Source organism: Oryctolagus cuniculus, chromosome 16 (assembly GCF_051225735.1).
Source record: "Oryctolagus cuniculus isolate XC-2025 breed Fujian yellow rabbit chromosome 16, ASM5122573v1, whole genome shotgun sequence".
NCBI lineage: Eukaryota > Metazoa > Chordata > Mammalia > Lagomorpha > Leporidae > Oryctolagus > Oryctolagus cuniculus.
Genome location: NC_142882.1, coordinates 4,447,152 through 4,471,337, shown reverse-complemented (window position 1 = coordinate 4,471,337; position 24,186 = coordinate 4,447,152). Strand labels below are relative to the sequence as shown.

The 24,186-nt window shown below is 40.9% G+C and overlaps 1 pseudogene; it reads right to left on the bottom strand.

Annotated features, from left to right (window-relative positions):
• Positions 1–241: 241 nt before the first annotated feature.
• On the bottom strand, positions 242–24,005 carry LOC127489433 (vomeronasal type-2 receptor 116-like; annotated as a pseudogene).
• Positions 24,006–24,186: the final 181 nt, after the last annotated feature.

Sequence of the window (24,186 nt, the reverse complement as noted above, 5' to 3'; positions counted from 1 at the left end):
GAGTGAAGCACTGGAGGGAAGGTCTCTCTATCTCTCTGCCTTCTCTAACTCTGCCTTTCAGTATGTGTGTCTGTGTGTGTGTGTGTGTGTGTGTGTGTATAAAATAAGCAAACCTTCTTTAACAGAGAAGTGGATGCTGTCCATAAGGAGGTTAAGCCAAATCAATTACTTTATAACATAGAATGCAAATTCAGAGTTTTATCAATTTTGGTCTGAAATCCTAAATATGTGAACTAATGAACTAATGAACTAATGAACTAATCTTTAAACAGCTATTTCCCTTGGAATCTACTGTATCCTTTAATCCTTTTAAAGAGTTCTTCTCAGGTCTGAAGAGAATAATGTAGCACTTGGGGACAAAGATGCAGCCCAGGAGCCCTGCACTGGAGGCCAAGATGGAGAAGACTTCCATGGCCACCATGATCTTCCCTTTAGGGCTGTGGTAGACAGGCAGGAAGGTCACTCAGACACTGATGAACACCAGCATGCTGAACGTCAGGAACTTGGCTTCATTGAACATGTCAGGTAGATTCCTAGCTAGGAAAGCCACAGTGAAGCTCGCCAGGGCCAAGGAACCCAGGTAACCCAGGACACAGTAGAAGGCAATGACTGAGCCCTTGTTGCACACCAGGATGATGTGGCCATGCTCAGAGTGTGCATCTGTGTCAATAAATGGAGGAGAGGTCCCCAACCAGATTGCACAGAGTGCCAGTTGGATCAGGGAGCAGATGGGAATAATGGAGTTAGGTACTCCTGATAGCAGCCACTGTCTCATCCTTCTCCCAGGGGCAGTGACCTTGAAGGCCAGAACCACAGTGATAGTTTTGACCAGGATGGTGGAAACAGCCACGGTGAACACCACTCCAAATGTGATCTGCTGGAGGACACAGGTGGCTGTACTGGGACGACCAATGAACAATAAGGAACAGAGGAAGCAAAAGATGAGGCCAATGAGCAGGATGTAGCTGAGACAACGATTGTTGGCCTTGACTATGGGAGTGTCTCGGTGCTTCACAAAGACCCCAAGAACCACAGCGGTGAGGACAGAGAAGCACAGAGCTGTGCAGACCAGGGTCATTCCTAAGGGGTCATCATAAGCCAGGAAGGCCACAGCTTTGTGCAGGCAGCGGTCTCGCTCTGTGTTGGCATACTGCTGCTCTGGACACTTCACGCACTGATCCATATCTGCTAAGACAGGAAAAATGCACCAGCCCAGCTTCAGCAGTGCTTAGTGTTATGTTCCCCAACTTCCACAAAACCACACCGAATAAGCTGTGGGAAGCATGTATCAGAATAATGTATAGGGAATGATTCCTGATTAATATCACTGATCTAAATTATGGCTAAGACACAACACTATTATTTCTTCTTTATATTCATGAGATCTTATTTTTTCCCACAACAACAACAAAAGACCTACTGTCTCAGGACACTTTGTTGTAATCATCAAATGCCCTCTATTTTTATTTATATTTTGGACAGAATTTGTGAAAGAGAGACAGAGACAGAGAGAAAGTCATCCTTCTGTTGGTTCACTCCCCAAATGGCCACTATGGCCAGCACACTGCACCGATCCAAAGACAGGGGCCAGGGGCTTCCTCCTGGTTTCCCATGCAGGTGCAGGGCCCAAGCACTTGGGCCATCCTCCACTTGCTTCCCAGGCCACAGCAGAGAGCTGGACTGGAAGAGGAGCAACCACGACAGAATCCGGCACCACAACTGGGACTAGAACCCAGGGTACTGGAGCCACAGGTGGAGGATTAGCCTAGTGAGCTATGGCACTGGCCCCAAATGCCCTATCTTATGCTGGTTTATTTATGACAGCATAAATCACTTCTCATGTTTCTGGAGACTCAATCATTCAAGACCAAGGATCCTGCTGCAGTGTCCAGTGTAGGGTATCTTACAGATGGCACCTTCTTGCTGTGTCCTCACAGCATACCACATCCTTGCATATAAATGCACTAAATCCTTCAATGAGGCTGGAACCTGTGACTTAGGACACCACTGAAGAAGACCCTGCAATGTACCATCTACTTCAAGGCAAAGTTTCAAAACTTGAAACACCTACCTATCTCATTTACTTATGTCTCTAAAAGCAATCTCTTGGATTCATTTTTGCAATACTGAAGCCCCTGATTGAGAAACCATCAGGAATATGACAATTTACAGAATATCAAGGACAGCCAGTGCTGTGGTGCAGCGGGTTAATGCCCTGGCCTGAAGTGCTGACATTCCATAGGGGCACCAGTTCAAAACCCAGCTGCTCCACTTCCAATCCAGCTCTCTGCTATAGCCTGAGTAAGCAGAAGATGGCCCAAGTCCTTGGGCCCTTGCCCCCATGTGGGAGACCCAGAAGAAGCTCCTGGCTCTTGGCTTTGGATCAGCACAGCTCTAGCCATTGTGGCCAATTGGGGAGTGAACCATCAGATGGCAGACCTCTCTCTCTCTCTCTGCCTCTCCTCTCTCTGTGTAACTCTGACTTGCAAATAAATAAATCTTTAAAAAGTAAATAAAAACAGAGTATCAAGGACAGAGATGACTTATAGTAGCTGATACCAGGTGGAGTATGTCCTTGCATCCTGGAATGAGTTATAATGAGAATATCTTGCAATGTAGATTGCAAATCATTGAATCAGGAGCTCATCTTTGGTAGTTCCAAGTATTGAGCCTCTCTAACTATGAGCATACTGTGTCCGCCTGTGTTAGTCTTTTATTTTTCTCAATTATGTTCTGTAAATTTATGGTCAAGACTCTTTACTTCTAGCTATTTTTACTTGTAAGATGTTATAAATGCCCAAATTTTTCAATTTCAAATGCTTTATGGCTGGTATATAAAAATAAAGTAAGTTTTGGGATGTTATCCTTATATCCAGTCACTAAATTAGTCAATTACTAAGCTTATTTATGTAGATTTTGTATTCGTACAAAATATAATCTGAACATGATTTTTATTTCTTCTTTTCCAATTTTTTTCTCTTTTGAAAATATTCACTAGACAGGATATGCAGCATAATACGTAATCAGATGTGGTTAGGTTGAATGTTCTTATTTTATTGTTTCAACACTGCCTCAAAACTATGGTGTGATTATGCAAATACTCTTTATGAAGAAAATTCTGGCCTACTCAAAATTGGGAAGAATTGCTTTCTGTTATTTCTATAACATGCATGGATGTTGATTTTATTATTTTTTGCCATCATTGGGATTTTTATTTCTTCCTTTGAGGTACTAGTGTATTGTTTTACATTGTGCAAAGCAACCAGCACTGTGATGCAGCAGGTAAAGCCACTACCTGCATTGCTCGCATCCCATTTTGGTGCCAGTTCTAGTCCTGGTTTATCCACTTCCAGTGCAGCTCTCTGCTGTGGCCTGGGAAAGCAGTATAAGATGGCCAAGTCATTGGGCCCCTGTATCCATGTGGGAGACCCAGAAGAAGCTCCTGGCTCTTGCCTTTGGATCAGCAGAGCTCCAGCCATTGTGGCCAACTGGGGAGTGAACTGCAGATGGAATACCTCTCACTTTCCTTCTCCCCTCCCCCCTCCCCCCTCTACCTCCCCTCCTCTCCCCTCCTCTTACCCTCTCTCCTCTCTTCCCTCTCCCTCTCCCCTCTTCCATCCCCCCTCTCCCTCTCCTTCTCTCTCTGTGTAACTCTGACTTCCAAATAAATAAATAAATCTTTATAAAAAAAAAGAAGCAAAATGGCTATAAATTTCCTCTTTTGGGGGTGGCACCATGGTGCAGTAGGTTAATCGTCCACCTGTGGTGCCTGCATCCCATATGGGTGCCAGTTCTAGTCTCAGCTGTTCCTCTTCCAATCCAGCTCTCTGCTATGGCCTGGGAAAGCAGTAGAAGATGGCCCGACTCCTTGGTTCCCCCTGCACCCATGTGAGAGATTAGGAAGAAGCACCTGGCTCCTGGCTCAAGATCAGTGCAGCTTCGGCTGTTGCAGCCATTTGGGGAGTGAATTAATGGAAGGAAGACCTTTCTCTCTGTCTCTCTCTTGCACTGTCTCTAACTCTACCTCTCAAATAAGTAAATAAAATCTTTAAAAAAAACTCCTCTCTTGAAATGACTTTATAATACTGGGGAGCCAAAGTTAGGCCATTTTCAAAGAATTCACTAAATTTTCCTTTTCTCTAAACAGAGCTTAGTAAATAATTGTGCCTTCTTTTATGAAGGTTTGATAAATCCCCCTCAAAAGAAGCTTTTGGAGATAATAAAAATGTATGGGGACTTTTTAAAAATTTTTCACTTAATGTTATTTATGCTTTGAGGATGGCTCTGACAAATCCTACTGACATGAGAATTTGTGAACTACACCTGAGGTTTCCAAAGTATTAACAAGAATCATTTATAATATATTTTCACTATGTTAACTTTTTTGGGAGATCGATATAGATGACCTACTTTCAGTCTTAGTATCTCTTATTTCCTGCATTGTTTCTTCTTCTTCTTCTTCTTCTTCTTCTTCTTCTTCTTCTTCTTCTTCTTCCACTTCTTCTTTTTCTTTTTTTTGACAGGCAGACTGGACAGTGAGAGAGAGAGAGAGAGAGAGACAGAGAGAAAGGTCTTCCTTTGCCGTTGGTTCACCCTCCAATGGCCACCGCGGCCGCCGCACTGCAGACAGTTCACCGTGCTGATCCAAAGGCAGGAGCCAGGTACTTATCCTGGTCTCCCATGGGGTGCAGGACCCAAGGACTTGGGCCATCCTCCACTGCACTCCTGGGCCACAACAGAGAGCTGGCCTGGAAGAGGGGCAACCGGGGCAGAAACAGGCGCCCCGACCGGGACTAGAACCAGGTTCCCCAGCACAGCAAAGTGGAGGATTAGCCTATTGAGTTACGGCACTGGCCCCTGCTTCTTCTTAATCAACTTTATTTGTTTTATACAAGAATCAATTTGCTTATCCTGTTTATGTTTGGATTTTATTTTTCTATATTTATCATTTCTTATGTTCTCTTTTGTGTTTAATTTAGTGTTCTTTTTCTGGCACTCGATAAGTTCTTAGAAATGATAAGTTCAGCTTTTAATATACATTATACATAAATATATAAAATCTAGAATTATAAATTTCTTTGGAATTATAAATTTCACTCTAACTGGACACCAGATTTAATAAACAGTGTTTCTAAATGGAAATATACAGCTATCTTGTTCATTCTATAACCCATGAGTAGTTTAGTGGTGTATTTATAATTTCCAAGGCTATCGGAATTCAAGCTGGTGGATGATGCACTCTCCATCATTGCACATGGAACACATATGAACTTATGCCCAATGTGTACACATAAAGTGCCTTTACCCAAGTCAGTGATATGCAGACCATAACAGCAATCTCCTACATTTCTAATAAGCTGAGTTAATGCTACATCATTGTAATATTAAACAACACACAATCACAAAATCAATCTTAGAAAATCCCCACTCTATATAAGTGACTTCATGTTCCAAGCATGTGTAAGGAAGGGTAGGCTAAGCTATGATGTTTTGGTTGGGTGTAACAGATGGATTTTCAACTTTAAAAAAGAAATGATTTCAGTATAACACCATTAAATACCATAAGTCTGAAGCATTCCAAAGTGATAATTATGGAAAATCCAATATATAAATATTCAGTCCATTTCCCGTATCATCTCCCAACCTCATCCACATATTCTCTGTGTTTTACCAATTAAGCCTTTTTCTTAGGTTCTCTGCATGTTGTGTGAACTGGCAACTCTCCAAATTCAGCCACTTCTAATATTTCTACCAAGAATTTACTCCCCATTTAATTCATAATATTAATACTAACATCTATGGGATGAGATCCACAACATCACCTCAAAAAATGCAGATACCACCACGTAATACACCCTATAGACAAATCTGTTGTGCATACTTTCATTGCAGTCAATACTACTACTATGAATGCATATCTCTATTTTTTTTCTTACCTGTGAACTAAAGAAGAGCATGAAATACAATCTCCTCACTTGGAATATGGTATATCATAAGCATGTTTTACAGAGAAGTAATACATACCAGTAAATCAAGCACAACCTTTATAAGTACCTGCTCGCTCCACTGAAAAACAGTGCCAGGTCCTGGGAAAATAAGGACTTGTAGTATCTATGTCTTCAATGTGATCTAAACGTCGTTTCACAGAAAATGAAAAGTAAATACATATGATACCTGTGTTCACTCCATGATGAAGATGGAATTAGGAGACTGAGCGGTGGTCAAGAGGAGTTTTATAAAGACACTAATGTCTGCTGTGAGTGTAAAATAATGCCTGAAAACACGTATGTCACTGAGTGAATGTTTAGACTACTGGTGAAGGCACACATGTCCCACATTTAAGTAATCTGGTTTGATTACCAGATATGGCTCCTGTTCCAGTTTCTATCATTGAGGACCCTAGAAGGCAGGGGTGAAGACTGAAGTGGCAGGGTTCCTAACATACACATGAGAGCTCTGGATTCAGTTCTCAGCTCCTGATTCCAGGAATGGTCCAGCCCTGGCTTCTGTAGACATTTTGGAACTGGACCAGAAGATAGGAGATTTGTTTATATCTGCCTGTCTTGTTCAAGGCCGATGCAGACTAACATAATAGGGTAAATATTTATAATAATAATTTCATTATTAACTTAAAAGTAGAGATCCTTGTCTCTGCAGTTCTCCTCTAGGCCCTTTCCACTTCCTTGGATGAATGGGGGAGAATAAAGGAGAAATGAGGAATTTCTCCAAATAGGTACACTTACCTGTCTGATTGGAAATCTCATTCTCTTGGCATGAGTACAATCAAAACAACAGGCAGCCTTTCCCTCCCGATGGGTCTTCCTGAATCCAGGGCTACAACTCGCACTGCATATGGACTGGGGAGGCTGAGGACAATCAGATATGTGTTGGTCACTACTGAGAGTACCACCCATTCTTCTACCAACTAGGGTTTTTACAATACTGAAATCAAAATAAACTTAACTTGCACACACATCTACATCCAATTTTATGGACTGAATGCCATGTTTATTGTATGCTGTGAAATGTATGAGAACTGAGAAATATTATTGAACAGCTGTGTTCCCTTCATATCCAACAGAAATACAGCACGAAAAATCTCTTAGTTGGGAAGGTGAGTTGTTAAATGGCATAATAGCCATTTACTGTGCTATGAGTAAACAGAAACCTCCACAACATGATTAATCATTTGGGGCTAGTGATGTAGCATAGTAGGTTAAGCCTCCACCTGCAACATCAGCATCCAATATGGGTGCCAGTTCACATCCCTGCTACTCCTCTTCCAATCCAGCTCCTTGATAATGGCCTGGGAAAGCAGTGGAAGTTGGCCCAAGTCCTTGGGCCCCTGAACCTATGTGGGAAACCTGGAAGAAGCTCCTGGTTCTTGCCTTCAAATAGACCCAGCTCTGGCCATTGTGGCCATTTGGGGAGTGAACCAGTGGATGGAAGACCTCCCTCTGTCTCTCCCTCTTTCTGTCTCTAACTCTGCTTCTCAAATAAATAAATCTTTTTAAAAGATATTTAAAAATATCTTATTATTTTATTTACTAATCTTATTTATTTATTTGAAAGGCAGAGTTAGAGAGAGGCAGAGGCAGAGACAGGTCTTCCATCCACTGGTTCACTCCCCAGATGGCTGCAATGGCCAGAGCTATGCCGATCCAAAGCAAGGAGCTAGGAGCATCTTCCCAGTCTCGCACATGGGTGCAGGGGTCCAAGGACTTGGGACATCTTCTACTGCTTTCCCAGGCCATAACAGAGAGCTGGATCAGAAGTGGAGCAGCTGGGACTCGAACCAGCACCCATATGGAATGCTGGCACTACAGATGGCAGCTTTACCCACTATGCCACAACACTGGCCCCAATAAGTCATTTTTTAAAGATTGGCTATTTATTAGTAGTACAAAGAATTGTTATTAGTTACAACACACCTGTTCAATTTTTGTGGCACACTCTATCAAATCTTCGTATAAAGACAGGTGTTGACCATGTGGAGCATATGGAGAAAACTTCCCTACTTTCACCTTAATTCCTACACCATCTGGGAAATTCCAATAGTTGAGACTGTCATACTCTCTATTCAATTTGTGTTCCTGATTGAAATTCACTGTGTCACCAGCAGGATTGTTAAGCTGGAGGTTCTTCAGAAAAGGGTGCAGCTAAAAGAGATGCATCATTTGATGATAAAGGGCATCCCAGTGTTCAGACACAAAGCCTAAATTACTGAAAGTCTCTTATCATCTGAAATGCCTTGCTGAAGGTTTCAACGTATTGCAGGCACACAAGGGAGACATAGAAATGAAAGGCCACAGAAAACTAATCATAATGTTTCTAAAATATCAGTAAGAATCAACAGAAAACTCCCAAACATGCACACCTACACAGTAAGGAGGCTGACTGCTCAGACAAATCTCAGCTGTTGAGTCAAACCCACACCCTTTTCCTACTGAAGTATCCAGAACATCAGTCTGCAAAGGAGGTTATCAGTGACTGAAGTTACTGCTTAGTTACATTATATGATAAGACTCAACATCTTTTATGAACTTAAAGAACTAATCCTCTTCCTGTTGGGAGGGAAGTACAGTTATCTTTTTAGAACTCTATGAAATATCTGAAATCTGTTCTCAGAAAAATTTTAAAAAGAACTTCACAGGAAACCTCTAGATTTCTCCTATGGAAAGCAGTAGAAGGGCAGGCTGTTGAGGCCTTACATAAAACAAAGCATCAGCCTAGATTCACAATGCCTTTCTGCTTGCCCACTTGGCTCCATGCTCTTGACAATCACTTATACCAAGTCTACATTTATGTCCTGGGCAATACATACAAGTCATATTCCCCAGTGCTTTTGGAGAAGGATTATAAATGATCTGGTTTGCTTAAAACATCTTGGCAACAAGTGACAGTATGTACCATCCAATGGCAGAGCCATTACCTGCCAAGGAGAAAACACCAGTGCTTTTCCATTTCCTCCTGGTGACATTTCTACTCGTTGAAGAATCATCTCATGTATGGCATGAGCCACAGCATACACAGCATTGTATATATTGTAACTCTCTTCTGTCATGGTCATGTCAAAATGGTGCCAAGGCAACCATTCCAAGGATGCATTGGGTGGACAGTTCTCCAAAGCTTTACAGTCAAGTTTAGAAATTGAGCAATTAAAATATGTCAACCACAGGTCAGCAAGGAAAGGGTCCTCTGGGTATCTGGATGGATTGGATGTTCGGATAAAATCTGTGAAACCAGAAATTTCACCATGGTGATGTGAGAAAATGAGTGCCCATGGAATGAGTCAAGTAGGAAATGGTGATATCCCATTGTGAGGTGGTGACCCACACTTTCCACATCATTATATGTTCCCTCTTTCCAAAGACAGGCCTAAAAAAGATTCACTGTCACCAAAAATAACATTTGCTGATGATTTCATGATCTGCCAGTGATACAATGAGGTTCTTGAGTAATACAGCAACACAGTAACAGGGATCATTTTCAAAAAGGCTACAGAAACTCCATTCCTACACTTGATCTTAGCCAACTCCACTCTCAATTCTGAGAGAAGTTGCATACCTTTCTCATCATCTAAGATGGCCAGCCCCACCCATGTCCAACCGAAATGAAGCATCAGAGACACCATGCCATGCACCAGAGTCATCTCCTTGGGAGCCATCTGATAGAGGGAAGGAAACTTGCCATTTTCACGCAGAATAGGATCAAAACGGCTGAAAGTTAGCTAAAGCGAAAATAAAATATGAAGCAACATGAGGGACAGGGTTTCCAAAAATCATAATCTCCGTTCTGACAGGCATTAATCAAAAGATGGTCAGAGGGGGCTAGCGCTGTGGTGCAGCGGGTTAATGCGCTGGCCTGAAGTGCCAACACATATGGGCACTGGTTCAAGACTTGGCTGCTCCACTTCCAATCCAGCTTTATGCTATGGCCCAGGATAGCAGCAGAAGATGGCCCATGTCCTTGGCCCCCTGCACTCACCTGGGAGATCAGAAGAAGCTCCTGGCTCCTCGCTTCAGATCAGTGCAGCTCTAGCCATTGCAGCCAATTGGGGAGTGAAACATTGGATGAAAGATTTTCTCTATCTCTCTCTCTCTCTCTCTCTCTCTCTCTCATTCCCTGTCTCTCCCCTCTCTGTTTAACTCTGACTTGCAAATAAATAAATAAGTCTTTTTAAAAAGTTGGTCATAACTCTTTAATTAACAATTATTCTTAGGTATTTAAATTTAACTGAAACGTGATCCCTGTTAAATATAAGAGTGGGAATAAGAGAGGGAGGAAATGTACAATTTGGGGCATGCTCAATCAGACTTGCCCCAAATGGTAGAGTTAGAAATGTGCCAGGGGATTCCAATACAATCCCATCAAGGTGGCATGTACCAATGCCATCTCACTAGTTCAAGTGATCAGTTTCAGTTCACAAATCATCATAATGATAGGATTAAGAGTCAAAGGAATCACATAAACAGGACTAGTGTCTGCTAATACTAACTGATAGATTTAAAAAGGAGAGAACCATGCAACACGGGAAGCAGGATACACAGCTGACTCAGAATGGTAGATGTCCTAAACAGCACTCTGGCCTCAGAATCAGCCCTTAAGGCATTCGGATATAGCTGAAGAGCCCATGAGAGTATTTCAGGCATGGAAAGCCAAGACACTTTGGCAAAAAAAAAAAAAAATCTCTGCGAGTGAGATCCCAGTAGAAAGAACGGGCCATCAAAGAAGAAGGTACCTTTCTCTGAAGGGAGGAGAGAACTTCCACATTGACTACGATCTTGTCTAAATAATATCAGAGTCAGCAAACTCAAAAGGCTTCCATAGCCTTGGCAACTCATGACAAGAGCCTAGGGTGAATACTGATGCCATAAACAAGAGTGTCAATTTGTTAAGTCAAAAACAGGATTCACTGTGCACTTACTCCCCATGTAGGATTCTGTCCTTAATGTGTTGTACAATGTGAATTAATGGTGTTAATAGTACTCAAACAGTACTTTATAATTTGTGTTTCTGTGTGGGTGCAAACTGTTGAAATCTTTACTTAATATATACTAAATTGATCTGTATATCAATACAATTGATAATGAGTCTTGATGTGAATGGAATGGGAGAGGAAGTGGGAGATGGGAGGGTTGCAGGTGGGAGGGAAGTTATGAGGGGGGGAAGCCACTGTAATCCATAAGCTGTACTTTGGAAATTCATGTTTGTTAAATAAATGTAAGAAAAAAAAACTGGTCATAGGAAAAAAAAAGCAATCAATCATTTCTTTTTATATTTCTTTTTTTTGGGGGGGGACATATTGGTTTTTATTAACATTTATATCTGAACTAAAGTTACATGATCAAAATGCAATAGAATTCTTTCATTGGCAATAACTGGTTATATTGTATGATTTTTTAAAATTTAAAGATTAACCGTCATGTGCACAAATATTTTCTTTTTTTCAGATTACATTGATACATTTATTTTTTCAACTTTCTTTTTTTTTTTGACAGGCAGAGTGGACAGTGAGAGAGAGACAGAGAGAGAAAGGTCTTTCTTTGCCGTTGGTTCACTCTCCAATGGCCGCCGCTGCAGCCGGCACACCGCGCTGATCCGATGGCAGGAGCCAGGATCCAGGTGCTTTTCCTGGTCTCCCATGGGGTGCAGGGCCCAAGCACCTGGGCCATCCTCCACTGCACTCCCTGGCCATAGCAGAGAGCTGGCCTGGAAGAGGGGCAACCGGGACAGAATCCGGTGCCCTGACCGGGAGTAGAACCCGGTGTGCCGGCGCCGCAAGGTGGAGGATTAGCCTATTGAGCCACGGCGCCGGCCATATTTTTTCAACTTTCATTTAGCTAACAATTTCTTTTTCTAGTCATCCTCACTCCTTTAGAATATTCTAAGGAAAAATTAACAATGTAATAGTTCCAGGAAAAAACTCTGTCTTCTCTCTCTCTCTCTCTCACTCTCTCTCTCTCTCTCTCTCTTCCTGTATTTCAAAAAGAAAATATGGCTTTTCCACCACTTTCCTGAGTATTTGCCCTTTGAGATTATGTACTTTAACAGATGCTTAAATCCAGTCTCCTCCTCTCACCCTTCGAAGCACCAGAGATTGGCATCAGCCAAAAACAGCTCTCTCTCCTCATGACACCCCGCTCACCTGTGGAAACTTCTAGAGTCCCAACAGTGTCCCAATTTGGGCAGAAGTTGCCCACGTTGTCCCTGTCAGCACCGCTGCGGAACTGCTCTCTCTTCCCTAAGTGTAATTCGGGATGCTCTCAACCATCCTTGAGAGCCAAAGGAAGGGAGTCTGTAACATCCTTCGATTACTGTGTAGGACACTGAAGACATCATATCCCAGAGACACGTTGGGTAGAAGATGTGGGCTCCTGTTGATCTCTTCAGTGGTGAAGACCAAAGCCAGAACATGCTGATAGTTCTTAGACTCCAACCTGCATACAGGGCACAGGAGTCCTTAGGGAAAAGACTCCAATTATGACTGGCCTCAAATCCAATTCAGTGACTTGTGTGGCCTGAAAGTTTGTAAGATTCTTTTCCAAATACATCATTTCTGAAGTTTTCAGTTTGGTGTTTGCCTTTAACTGCATCTTTGCTTTTATGTGGTCTATTTCTATATTTCTTTATATTCTGAGGTGAGTACATTAAATGCCTGCAGGTTTAGGGGTATAATTCCATTTCTTTTTACTTTAATACCATTTATTTTACTGACTCTCAAATTTTAAAGAGCTCAGAAAATTAGTGACTATTATTCAGAATAATCATAAGGGGAGAATACAACTTTCCAAGGGGAAGAAAACAACAGCAACTACTTCTTATGTGCAACATTTTAAACAGATTGGCAATGGTTCCAGAAAACACAGACAAATCAGAACAGAACAGCAAATAGAGCTCGATCTCTGTGTTTATACAAAAGTTTCATACATCATTAAGGTAGAATTGAAAAATAAGTAGAAAAATAAGAAATTATTCTAATAATAGTGAAAGTGAACTATCAGGAATGAAAAACTGAAGGAATAAACTTGTATTTGATGAGAAAATAAATTCTAGAGGCTCCAAACAGTTTATAATAAAGTTAAGTCCAGGAAAAAAAAAAAAAACTGGCAAAAAGGCAGAAAGTAGAGGACACAAGATTTTTGCATTTTACTCTTCTTTCAAGTTTGTGCTTGTTTCTACTGTAAAGATCCCACACTCAACAATATTTAAGATATGCAGCAACTTCATAAGAACATTGCACAAAGTTCTTTAAAAGGGAAATAACACGTTAAAATTAAAATAAAAATTCAAGAAATCAAATAATATATGAAGACATGAGGTATACATATGATCAACCTATCTACACCTATCTATCCATAAAAATACTAACATTAACAATGAGAAACCATTTGTACATGGACAACCAGGAATAAATCCCTCTTTTAAAAGTAAACATGAGTGCTGGCACCACAGCTCAATAAGCTAATCCTCCAACTGCGGTGCTAGCACACTAGGTTCTAGTCCCAGTTGGGGCGGTGGATTCTGTCCCGGTTGCTCCTCTTCCAGCCCATTTCTCTGCTGTGGCCAGGAGTGCAGTGGAGGATGGCCCAAGTCCTTGAGCACTGCACCCATGTGTGAGACCAAGAGAAGCACCTGGCTCCTGGCTTCGGATCAGCGCAATGCGCCAGCCACAGCGCACCAGCCGCAGCAGCCACTGGGGGGTGAACCAATGGAAAAGGAAGACCTTTCTCTCTGTCTCCCTCTCTCATTGTCCACTCTGCTTGTCAAAAAAAAAAAAAAAGTAAACATGAGGGGCTGAAACTATGACATAACAGGTAAAGCAGCCATCTGCAGTGGCAGCATCACATACCGTGCCGGTTCAAGTCCTGGCGGGTCCACTTCTGATCCAGCTTTCTGCTATGGCATGGGATAACAGTGGAGGATGGCCCAAGTCCTTCAGCCCCTGCACACATGTGGGAGACCTGGAGGAAGCTCCAGGATCTTGGCTTCAGATCAGACCAGCTTTGACCATTGTAGCCATTTAGGGAGTGAGGCAGCAGATGGAAGATCTCTTTCTCTCTCTGCCTCTGCCTCTTTGTAACTCTGCCTTTCTGATAAATAAAATCTTTTAAAAAAGTAAACATGAAGTGGTAATTCTCTTCTGTATAGTTTTTGAAACAGGATATTTCCCTGGGTCAGGGCCAGGGCCAGGGCTAGGGGGTTCTTAGACTATATTCCTCTAACTGCTTTACAATATAGATAACTCTGACTCCAAACAGTGAAAATTGTTGCAGATTAATTAACTTGACTTAATCATTCTCCACAGTGTGTGTCAATTTTACTCTCTAAAAATATAAAATTCTAATTTGTCCATGTAAAATAAAGTAAAACTGAATATAAATAGCAATGTACTCAGCTAGTTTCCATCTCATCAATTCATTACTTTTCAAAATATACTGTAGATCTCTTTGTTATAATCGATCTTCAATCAAAGATCTTTCTACTGGAGCAGGTGTTTATCAAAGCAATTAGGACAATATTGAGATACCCACATCCCAAATTGGAGAGCCTCGGTTTCAGCTTGCTCTACTTCAGTATCTAGTTTCCTTCTAAGGCACAAGCTGGGTGGCAGTAGGTGTTGGCTCAAACATTTCGTTGCCTGCCACCCATGCCCATGGGAGACCTGGATGGAATTTCTGGTTCCTTCATTTGGCCTGGCCCAGATCTCACTGTGTTGGCAATTTGGGGAGTGAAGCAGCAGATGGGTGATCTTCTTCTTTGTCTCTCTGCTTCTCATATAAAATACCCAATTACAGTGCTCTTTATTGTAGTACCACAAACTAGGAATCCAATTAGAAAACTTAGAAACACCCCAAAATTGGTAAGAAACTAAACTTATGCTAACTCTACAAAGTAAAATAATAATAGGTATAATATTCAAATATGAACATGTTTATATAAAATATTTACGGTATTTTGTAACACAAGGAAAATGAGCTAGGAGGAGTCAAGATCAAATGATCCCACTTGTCATGTCTTCATATTTACATGAAGAAATAGAAAGCATAAGATCAGGGTGATGTGATGATTTTGTGGAACTGAGGCATTTACACTTAGGTAGGCCTCTTTCTCCAATAAAGACAAATTGAAAATTTCATTTCGCAAAAGTATTGAACTAAAAAGACAAATATATTAATTCTGCACATGGAAACATCCTCCCTGTCAATAAATCCTTCTGTTTCCCTATCTGAATTATAAAGTAAGGCATTCTCATGGGCCCATAAAGGCTTCTAGCTATTAGATAACTTGGTGTGAACAGGAGGACCTTGTGTAGCTTCAAATATATGCACTTCTGGCATGGATAGGGCATCCAGCACATGGGTCTGGAGAGAAACACTGGCCCAGGCACCTCGGGCCCCTAAGCTGGGGACAGAGAAAATCAGGACAAGAAGAGCAGGAGGTTCACCGTGGCTATGATGAGAGACAACTGCCCTCTCCAGCACCCTAGGAAACCCTGCCTTCTGCCCTGGCCAAGATTCATTTCATCAACTTTGACTCAGCCTCCCCTGAATTGTTTTCATTTTACTGTTTATTTTTATCAATATAAAGAGAACAGATTTAATATAGTTTATCGATAAAATTCTAATATGATACTTCTCACTTCCTCCCTCCCTCCCTCGCTTCCTCTCCATCCCTGTTGCTTTTCTTTTTAATTTTGGTCATAACATTTTTAATTTATTGTACAGTATATGAGGTATACATAACAGTTTCTATAGGGACATTAGGAATTGTACACTTGATGGAAACAGTCTCAAGATGCTGTGGAAAGAACACTTCTCTGTTCCTCTTAGAAATGAACTCATGCAAATAGACTGCATTGTCATCCTAAGGGGATTGGTTTGACCTCTGGCAGTGGTGGAGGGTCTAGATGATAGGGTAAGGTGTAGAGTGATTGCTCACTCAGACCCAAGCCCTACAAATGGGGAAAAACAAAGTATTCTGCCACCTCCTTTTAAAGGTGGAAACACAGTCTGCAGAGGGAGAGAGAGAATACATTATGGACAGGTGCTAAAGAGAAGGGCACCAAGAGCACTATTCTATCTAGGATTGAAACATGCAAGAAGGGCATAGGGATTCTTAGGGAAATATCTCCAACCATGATTGTTATCAACTCCAATGTGATAACCTCTATAGAATGAATGTTCTGTGCAAATATGCATTGGCTGAGATACTGCTCTTTAGTATGATCATATTTGATGTGGTTTCTGGGAGGTAAGTACAATTTTTTATGACTTACCTAACTATTTCTTAGAAATTTTCAATATGAGATTGTGCAGAGAGATTGTTACGTCTCTCTAACTGGTGAAGATAGTGAGAATAGGAAAGGAAAAATATCTCTCCTTGAGGCAGGAAATGTGTCTTTCACAGATGCCAACCTCGCGTATCTTAATCCTGGACTTCCCAGCCTCAGCAATTCTAAAAAATAAATTCCTGTTGTTAAGTCACAAAGTCATGGTATGTTGTTATATGGAAACTCTAGGTGACTAACACAACAATGAAATGGGGTAGAATGCAGGTTAATTTCATTTGTGTCAACAGCTGGCTCTCCCAAGTCCTTGCATTTTGTGTCTGTAGCAAATGGCAGAAAGGCTCTGGAATACTTTTTCTAAATCCCATGAACCATGAGGAAAAGAAACTGATTTTCAAGGGAAAAGAAAAACGAATTAAATAGAAATCAGTCTTTGTTTTTGCACATGTTCTACCCATGGCCAAAAATGGTTATTTATATTGGCACATCATCAAATGATTCCCCAAACAGCATACACATGAGCATGGCTCAGCACAAGGTCGTGGGATTGATGAACTCACCTGAAGGCTAAGGGGCCAGCAGAGGCAGGATATCTAAATGTGGAGATTGGTGGAGTGCAAGACTTGGCATTTATAACTCAAGCTTCCTCCTTATCAAAGCTGAGCATCAGCTTCCCTCCTAAATCAGGAAACTAACTCAAGTTCAAAGCCTAAAGGAAGGAGAATCATGAAAATGCAGAACATATAGAAGATGTTGGAATCATTTATTGGGGGGATGTCAAGTACTATAGATCAAAAGCATGGCACCTAGTGAAGTTTAATGGCTGCTATCTATTTTTTTTAACTTTTATTTAATAGATATAAATTTCAAAGTACAACTTTTGCATCACAGTGCCCCCTCTTCAACTTCCCTCCCATCTCCCATTCCCTCTCCCATCCCATTCACATCAAGATTCATTATCAATTATCTTTATATACAGATCAATTTAGTACATATTGAGTAGTTTTTAACAGTTTGCACCAACACAGAAACACAAAGTGTAAAGTACTGTTTGAGTACTAGTTATACCATTAATTCACATAGTAAAACACACTAAGGACAGAGATCCTACATGGGGAGTAAGTGCACAGTGATTCCTGTTTTTGACTTAACAATTGACACTCTTATTTATGATCAGTAATCACCCTAGGCTCTTGTCATGAGTTGCCAAGGCTATGGAAGCCTCTTGTGTTCACCAACTCCAATCTTATTTAGACAAGGTCATAGTCAAAGTGGAAGTTCTCTCCTCCCTTCAGAAAAGGGTACCTCCTTCTTTGAAGACCTGTCCTTTCCACTGGGATCTCACTCACAGAGATCTTTCATTTAGGTCTTTTTTGTTTTGCCAGAGTGTCTTGGCTTTCCATATCCATCAACAGCAGACTGGATAAAGAAATTACGGGACATGTACTCTATAGAATACTATACAGCAGTCAAAAACAACGAAATACGGTCATTTGCAACCAGATGGAGGAATCTGGAAAACATTATACTGAGTGAATTAAGCCAGTCACAAAGGGACACATATAATATGTTCTCCCTGATGGGGTATAACTAATCTAGCACCAAAAAGGAAACCTGTTGAAGTGAAATGGACACTGTGAGAAACAGTGGCTTGATCAGCCCTTGTCCTAACTTTTGAGGAACAGCATACTGTTTTATTGCTATTATTATTTTGGTTCTACTTAATACCATTGGTTGAACTATTTAATTAACACAAATTTATTCTTAGGTATTTAAATTTAACTGAAAAGTGATCTCTGTTAAATATGAGTGGGAATAAGAGAGGGATGACATGTACAGTTTTGCACATGTACAATCAGACCTGTCCCAAACAGTAGAGTTAGAATTGTGCCAGGGGATTCCATTTCAATCCCATCAAGGTGGCTGCTATTTATTTTTCTATGGAAATCTGAAAAGTATGTTCATATAAATAATTACTATTGGTAATAGTCTAACTCCAAATAGGTCTTATTCTCTGAATCTTTCCTGGAGACCTGCATGCAGATAGACTTGCAGGCCAAGAAAAAACACCACACATTTCTACAGGCACTGACAGAAAACTTCCTCAAGGAGGGAACGCAGATGCCCCTTGTATTTCAAGTGTCCTGCATATTCAGTCATGATGAACTGTCTACTGTATGTTGATGACCTGTTCATGCCCACTGTGTGCCAGACAGAAAGAGGCATCTTTCAATTATTGGGTACAGGATTTTATGTGTTTCCAACAAATCCAATTGTGCACTTGATTTTTCAAGCATCTTTGTATTACCTATGTTGTTTTCTGGGTGAGATAAGTTGAAAATCCTCCTTCTAAGAAAAATATATTTTCTGGGGCTGGCGCTGTGGTGCAGTGGGCTAACACCCTGGCCTGAAGTGCTGGCATCCCATAAGGGCAGTGGTTCGGGATCCAGCTCCTCCACTTCTGATCTAGCTCTCAGCTATGGCCTGGGAAAGCAGAAGAACATGGCCCAAGTCCTTGGTTCCCTGCAACCACATGGGAGACTTGGAAGAAGCTCTTGGATCCTGGCTTCAGATTGGTGCAGGTCCAGACATTACAACCAATTGGGGAGTGAACCATTGGAGGGAAGAACACTCTCTCTCTCTCTCTCTGCCTCTGCTCTCTCTGTGAAACTCTTTCACAAATAAATACATTAATATTTTAAAAAAGTAGAAATTATTTTCTCATCTGTATCTATACTTCCTCTTCTCTTCTTTGTCATTTTCTGGTGTTTCTCTAATCCCTCTGCCCTCTTCATCTCCTCATCCTCATCCTCCACCTCCTCTTCTTTATAAAGCTATATATGATCTCTGCCAAACAGGCTTTTTCTGACAGTTTGCATGTGGATACATTATATAATTCCATCCTTTATCTCTTTGAACAGGTAATCAGTAGTAAGAGATATTCTGATGCTGGGAAATGTAACAGTTGGGAGTTTAGAGTCTAAAGCAGTTATTTTATATTCAATGTTGTTTTATTCTACTGTCATCAACAATGGCCTATTTTTCTTCCATGTGTCTAATAAGGCTGCTTTATAAGGTCCTTATTGAATGATTTTTCACCTGTGAATTACCTGTGTTCTTATCACGGTCTTTTCCTCCACTTAAGAACCATGTTGGTTTCTCCGGATCATGGGATGATCCCATGTTGAATGATTTCATGTTCTTCTTCAGACTCCGTGTTTATCTGGGATTCCACATTAATTTGCCCCAGCTTGATGGTGACCTACACACAAATCTTTTCCTATTTGGATGGCTCTTGGCCTTTGTCTGTTGCTGGTTCATGCAAAAATGGACAAGTGTTAACAATCCATTGCCTTTCTTTCTGGGATTTTCTTCTCAAGCAAATTCAGCAAACTAATCAGAATGATATTGTTTGAAAGACCTTGATGTTTTGTTGTAGAAACTCTCATGCTTTATTTGAGAAGAAAGAGAATGGAATTTCAGATCAATAAACTTGCATTTTTATTTAATGAGAAATAAGGGAAGTCCAAAACACAAGGAAGCAGAATTGGGAGAGGCTCCTAGTCACCACATGTGGAGCTGAATGCCACAGCACCCCCAGGTCTACCAGATAAGGCATCACAGAGTGCATCCCAACAGTCTCCCTGTTTCAGTAAGTGTTCAAGGTGATTCTGAGGGTTGCCGAAACAAGGAAACAAACAAAATTACCCTCCTCTTAAAAAGTTGGCATCTCAGTGAGGTAAGACTTCCTATTCCAGAATTTAAAACTTCCATAATATACTGTTCAAGTAAGATGTAAATTCCTGGCCCAAGGGATACAAGGTGCATTAGAATTATTTTACATTACAGGATTACTAGGTTTCACCAAAACAGTGGGGAAGAAACCAGAAGGACTCGCCCTTCTCACAATTCCCCAGGAGAACCCTCAGAGTCACCAACCCAGCTCCTCTCCAGGTCTCACAACCTGGCACAGAGCCTGGAAGGGTCTGTTGAGCTGCAGAGCAGTGAGGAGCCAACAGGGGGTAGTGGCGGGAACACACTTTGCTCCTCTGCAGCTCGGCCCTAGGGGGTCGCACACGTAAAGACCCATATCCTCATATTCTGCACCAAAACAGCCAGGTGGGTTGTGGCCTTTTCTCATTCCTCGTGACACATGACCCATATTCCTGTACAGGACATGGTTCCTGCCTCTGTCCTCTCATGAGAAACTTGTGCTCACAGTGCTGAGCCTCCTGACTTTGGCTGCAGATCGATGTGGGGGTATTCATTATGGCTGATGTGTGGCTCTCTGCGAATTTCAGGTGTTACTCTGGAGGAGCTGACTTGAGAGCTTCTACAAGAAAGAGCCCTATACCCACCCCAAATCACCTCAGTTGCATCACTGCATTCTTGCAGGAATGTTCAAATCCATCCTCGGCCTCAGGCTCCCTCTAGTGTTGTGGTCGGTATTGACCTGGCTGAAAGGAAGGGAGACCTGGGCATAATAGCAGTAGACAGCTCCAAGTCAAGACTGGGTGAACTGAAACATCCATGTAATGGAAGCGATCTCCATGCGAACACCAGATGGCCCTGCAGAAATAAACATGTGTGTGTACAGGAAGTCTGAAAGACTATTTAGATAGGAGCTGCCTCTGAGCAATGGGGTTGCAGTTGGTTTTCCTTTCTCCTTTATAAGTGCTTAGATTTATTTGCCTTAAGGACACTATGGAACAATAACTGAAAACAGGCCAATTTCACATTGAATTTAAAACTGAATACCAACGTGTTTCATTTTAATGAAATAAACAAGCCTATCATACAACAGACAACTCATGAAAGGTAAGTCAGCATGGAATATGCTACTCAGAAAATACATAAACATATGATCTAGCTATGGATGATAGAATTATAATCAGATATCATTGGTACCTTAACTTGGGAATTAGTTTTTACACGCAAAAAATATAGAATTTCAGTTCCAGTGATCTTGCCTTTACACACACACACACATACACACACAATTGTAAAATGCAAAGACTCAGAGACCAATTGACTTGGATATTAGAAAACACACATGCTAATGGCTATTCATACACAATTGAGTATGACTCAGGAAGTGTTGCTATGTTGAGACAGCCACATAAAGTTATGATAACTCCTACTAAAGTGTTTCTCAGACTATAATTGCTGAAGACACTGATGGAGGTTTTGGGGAGAAAGAAGTAATTCTATGAAAAACTGAATACTGTACTAGAGAGGATGGGGACATTTAATTTAAGAAACCTCTATTGGGGTAAAGGCTATCAAAAGATGATTAGAATCTGCGTGATCTGGTGCTTTTCCACTTATCTTTAAGAATAATGCAGGCCAGCACTGTGGCTCAATAGGCTAATCCTCCGCCTTGCAGCACCGGCACACCGGGTTCTAGTCCCAGTCAGGGCACCAGATTCTCTCCCGGTTGCCCCTCTTCCAGGCCAGCTCTCTGCTATGGCCCGGGAGTGCAGTGGAGGATGGCCCAAGGGCTTGGGCCCTGCACCCCATGGGAGACCAGGATAAGCACCTGGCTCCTGGCTTTGGATCAGTGCGGTGAACTGGCCACAGCACGCCAGCCACAGTGGCCATTGGAGGGTGAACCAATGGCAAAAGGAAGACCTTTCTCTCTGTCTCTCTCACTGTCCACTCTGCCTGTTAAAAAAATAAATAAATAAAAGCAATTAAAAAAAAGAATAATGGAAACTGGAGCTGGGCTGTGGTGTAGTATGTTAAGTTTCCATCTTGAGTGCTAGCATCCCACATTTTGTAGGCTCAAGTCCCAGCTGTTCCATAGCAAGAACCCTGTAAGAGAAAGGAATTCAACAACAAAAAAACTAAACATCCAGTTAAGTAATGGGAAACACCTTCATCATGCATTTTTCAAAAAGAAGAAACTGAAAAGGCCAAAGTCACTTAAAAAAATTCTCAGGACTACTAGCCATCAGGGAAATGAAATCAAAACCACCATCAGGTTTCACCTTACCCATCATAATGGCTATCATACAGAAATCAACTAACAACCTATTCTGGAGAGGACTCAGGAAAATGGTAGCCTACTCCAGAGTTGGTTAGAATGTAAACTGATGCAGTCATTGTGGAATACATTATGGAAATTTCTGAGAAAGAAAATAGATCTGCCATGAGACCAAGACAACTGACTCTAGAAATTTACCCAAACAAAATGAAATCAGCATGAAAAGGGGTCATCTGTACCCCCAAGTTCATTGCAGCTCAATTCAAAATAGCTAAGATATGGAATCAACCCAGATATCCATCAACTGATGACAGGATAAAGAAATCCTGGCATACATACTCTAAGAATGTTGATCAGTAGTAGAAAAAAAAAGAATCCTCTCTTTTGCAACAACATTGATGCAACTGGCATCCATGATACTTAAAGAAATGAGCCAGTATCTGAAAAGACATATGCCATGTGTGTCTAGACAGAATCTAGAAGCAACTTAAAATGCAAGGTCAATGGTTCTAAGAAAATGGACAACAGACTCGTTATTGTAAAAAGAAAGAATCATTATTTGACTTACGATACAAAAATGGGATGGTTCAACTTTCGCAAATCAATCAATGTGATACACCACATTAACAAACTGCAGAAGAAAAAACATATGATTATCTCAATAGATGTAGAGAAAGCATTTGATAAAATACAACACCATTTCATGATGAAAACTTACCTAAAGTTTTCATGATGAAAACTCTAAGCAAATTGGGTGTGGAACAAACATTCCTCAACACAATCAAAGCAATTTATGAAAAACCCATGGCCAGAACCTTATTGAATGGGGAAAAGTTGGAAGCATTTCCACTGAGATCTGGTACCAGACAGGGATGCCCACACTCACCACTGCTATTCAATATAGTTCTGGAAGTTCTAGCCAGAGATATTAGGCAAGAAAAAGAAATTAAAGGGATACAAATTGCAAAGGAAGAAGTACAATTATCCCTCTTTGCAGATGATATGACTCTTTATTTAGGGGATCCAAAGAACTCTGTTAAGAGACTATTGGAGCTCATAGAAGAGTTTGGCAAAGTAGCAGGATATAAAGTCAATGCACAAAAGGCAACAGCCTTTGTATACACAGGCAATGCCATGGCTGAGAAATAAATTATATCCCATTCACAAGAGCTACAAAAAAAATCAAGTACACATTACACATTATAATGAATTAACATGTCTAAAGATTGCGCTGCAATATTCCAACTATATTAATAAGCTTATTTTAATATAGACTCTAGTGAATTAATAAAAACTGCAAAGAAATGTGTAACTCATTTTATTAAAATATGAATATGACAATGTCAATGAGTTGACATTGAAAATACAGGATTGAAAAGAAATGAAAAGTTTCAAGGGGAGCCTTTATCTGAGATTGGTTTTGTGGTTATGAACATAAAACCCAGACTAAGAAATTAGTTCACAGTATTATTTTGAAGAGAGAAGGAATGGGTCCAGCATGGTGGTATAGTGGCTATTAGTAGCACCTATAACCCCGACATCCCATATTGGTGCCAGTTCAAGTTTTGTCCACTACACTTGCAATCCAGCTTTTTGTTAAGATCTAGAAAATGCGTTGGAAGATGGCCTAAGCCTTTCTGTCCTTGACACTCACATGAAAACCTGAATTAATCTCCTTGCTTTGGCATGAACTAGCACTGGGCCACTACAGATATCTTCAGATTCCATTACCAGATGGAAGGTTTTTCCCACACTCTATCTTCATTTTCTGTAAATTGGTACTACAGAAAAAAACATATTAAGATAAGTATAAATTGTTCATAAGGAGGGTACATTATACAAGTTATTTTTAACATCAGAATGCAAAATCAGTTTTATAATTTTAGATTCTAACCAATAAAAACTGAGA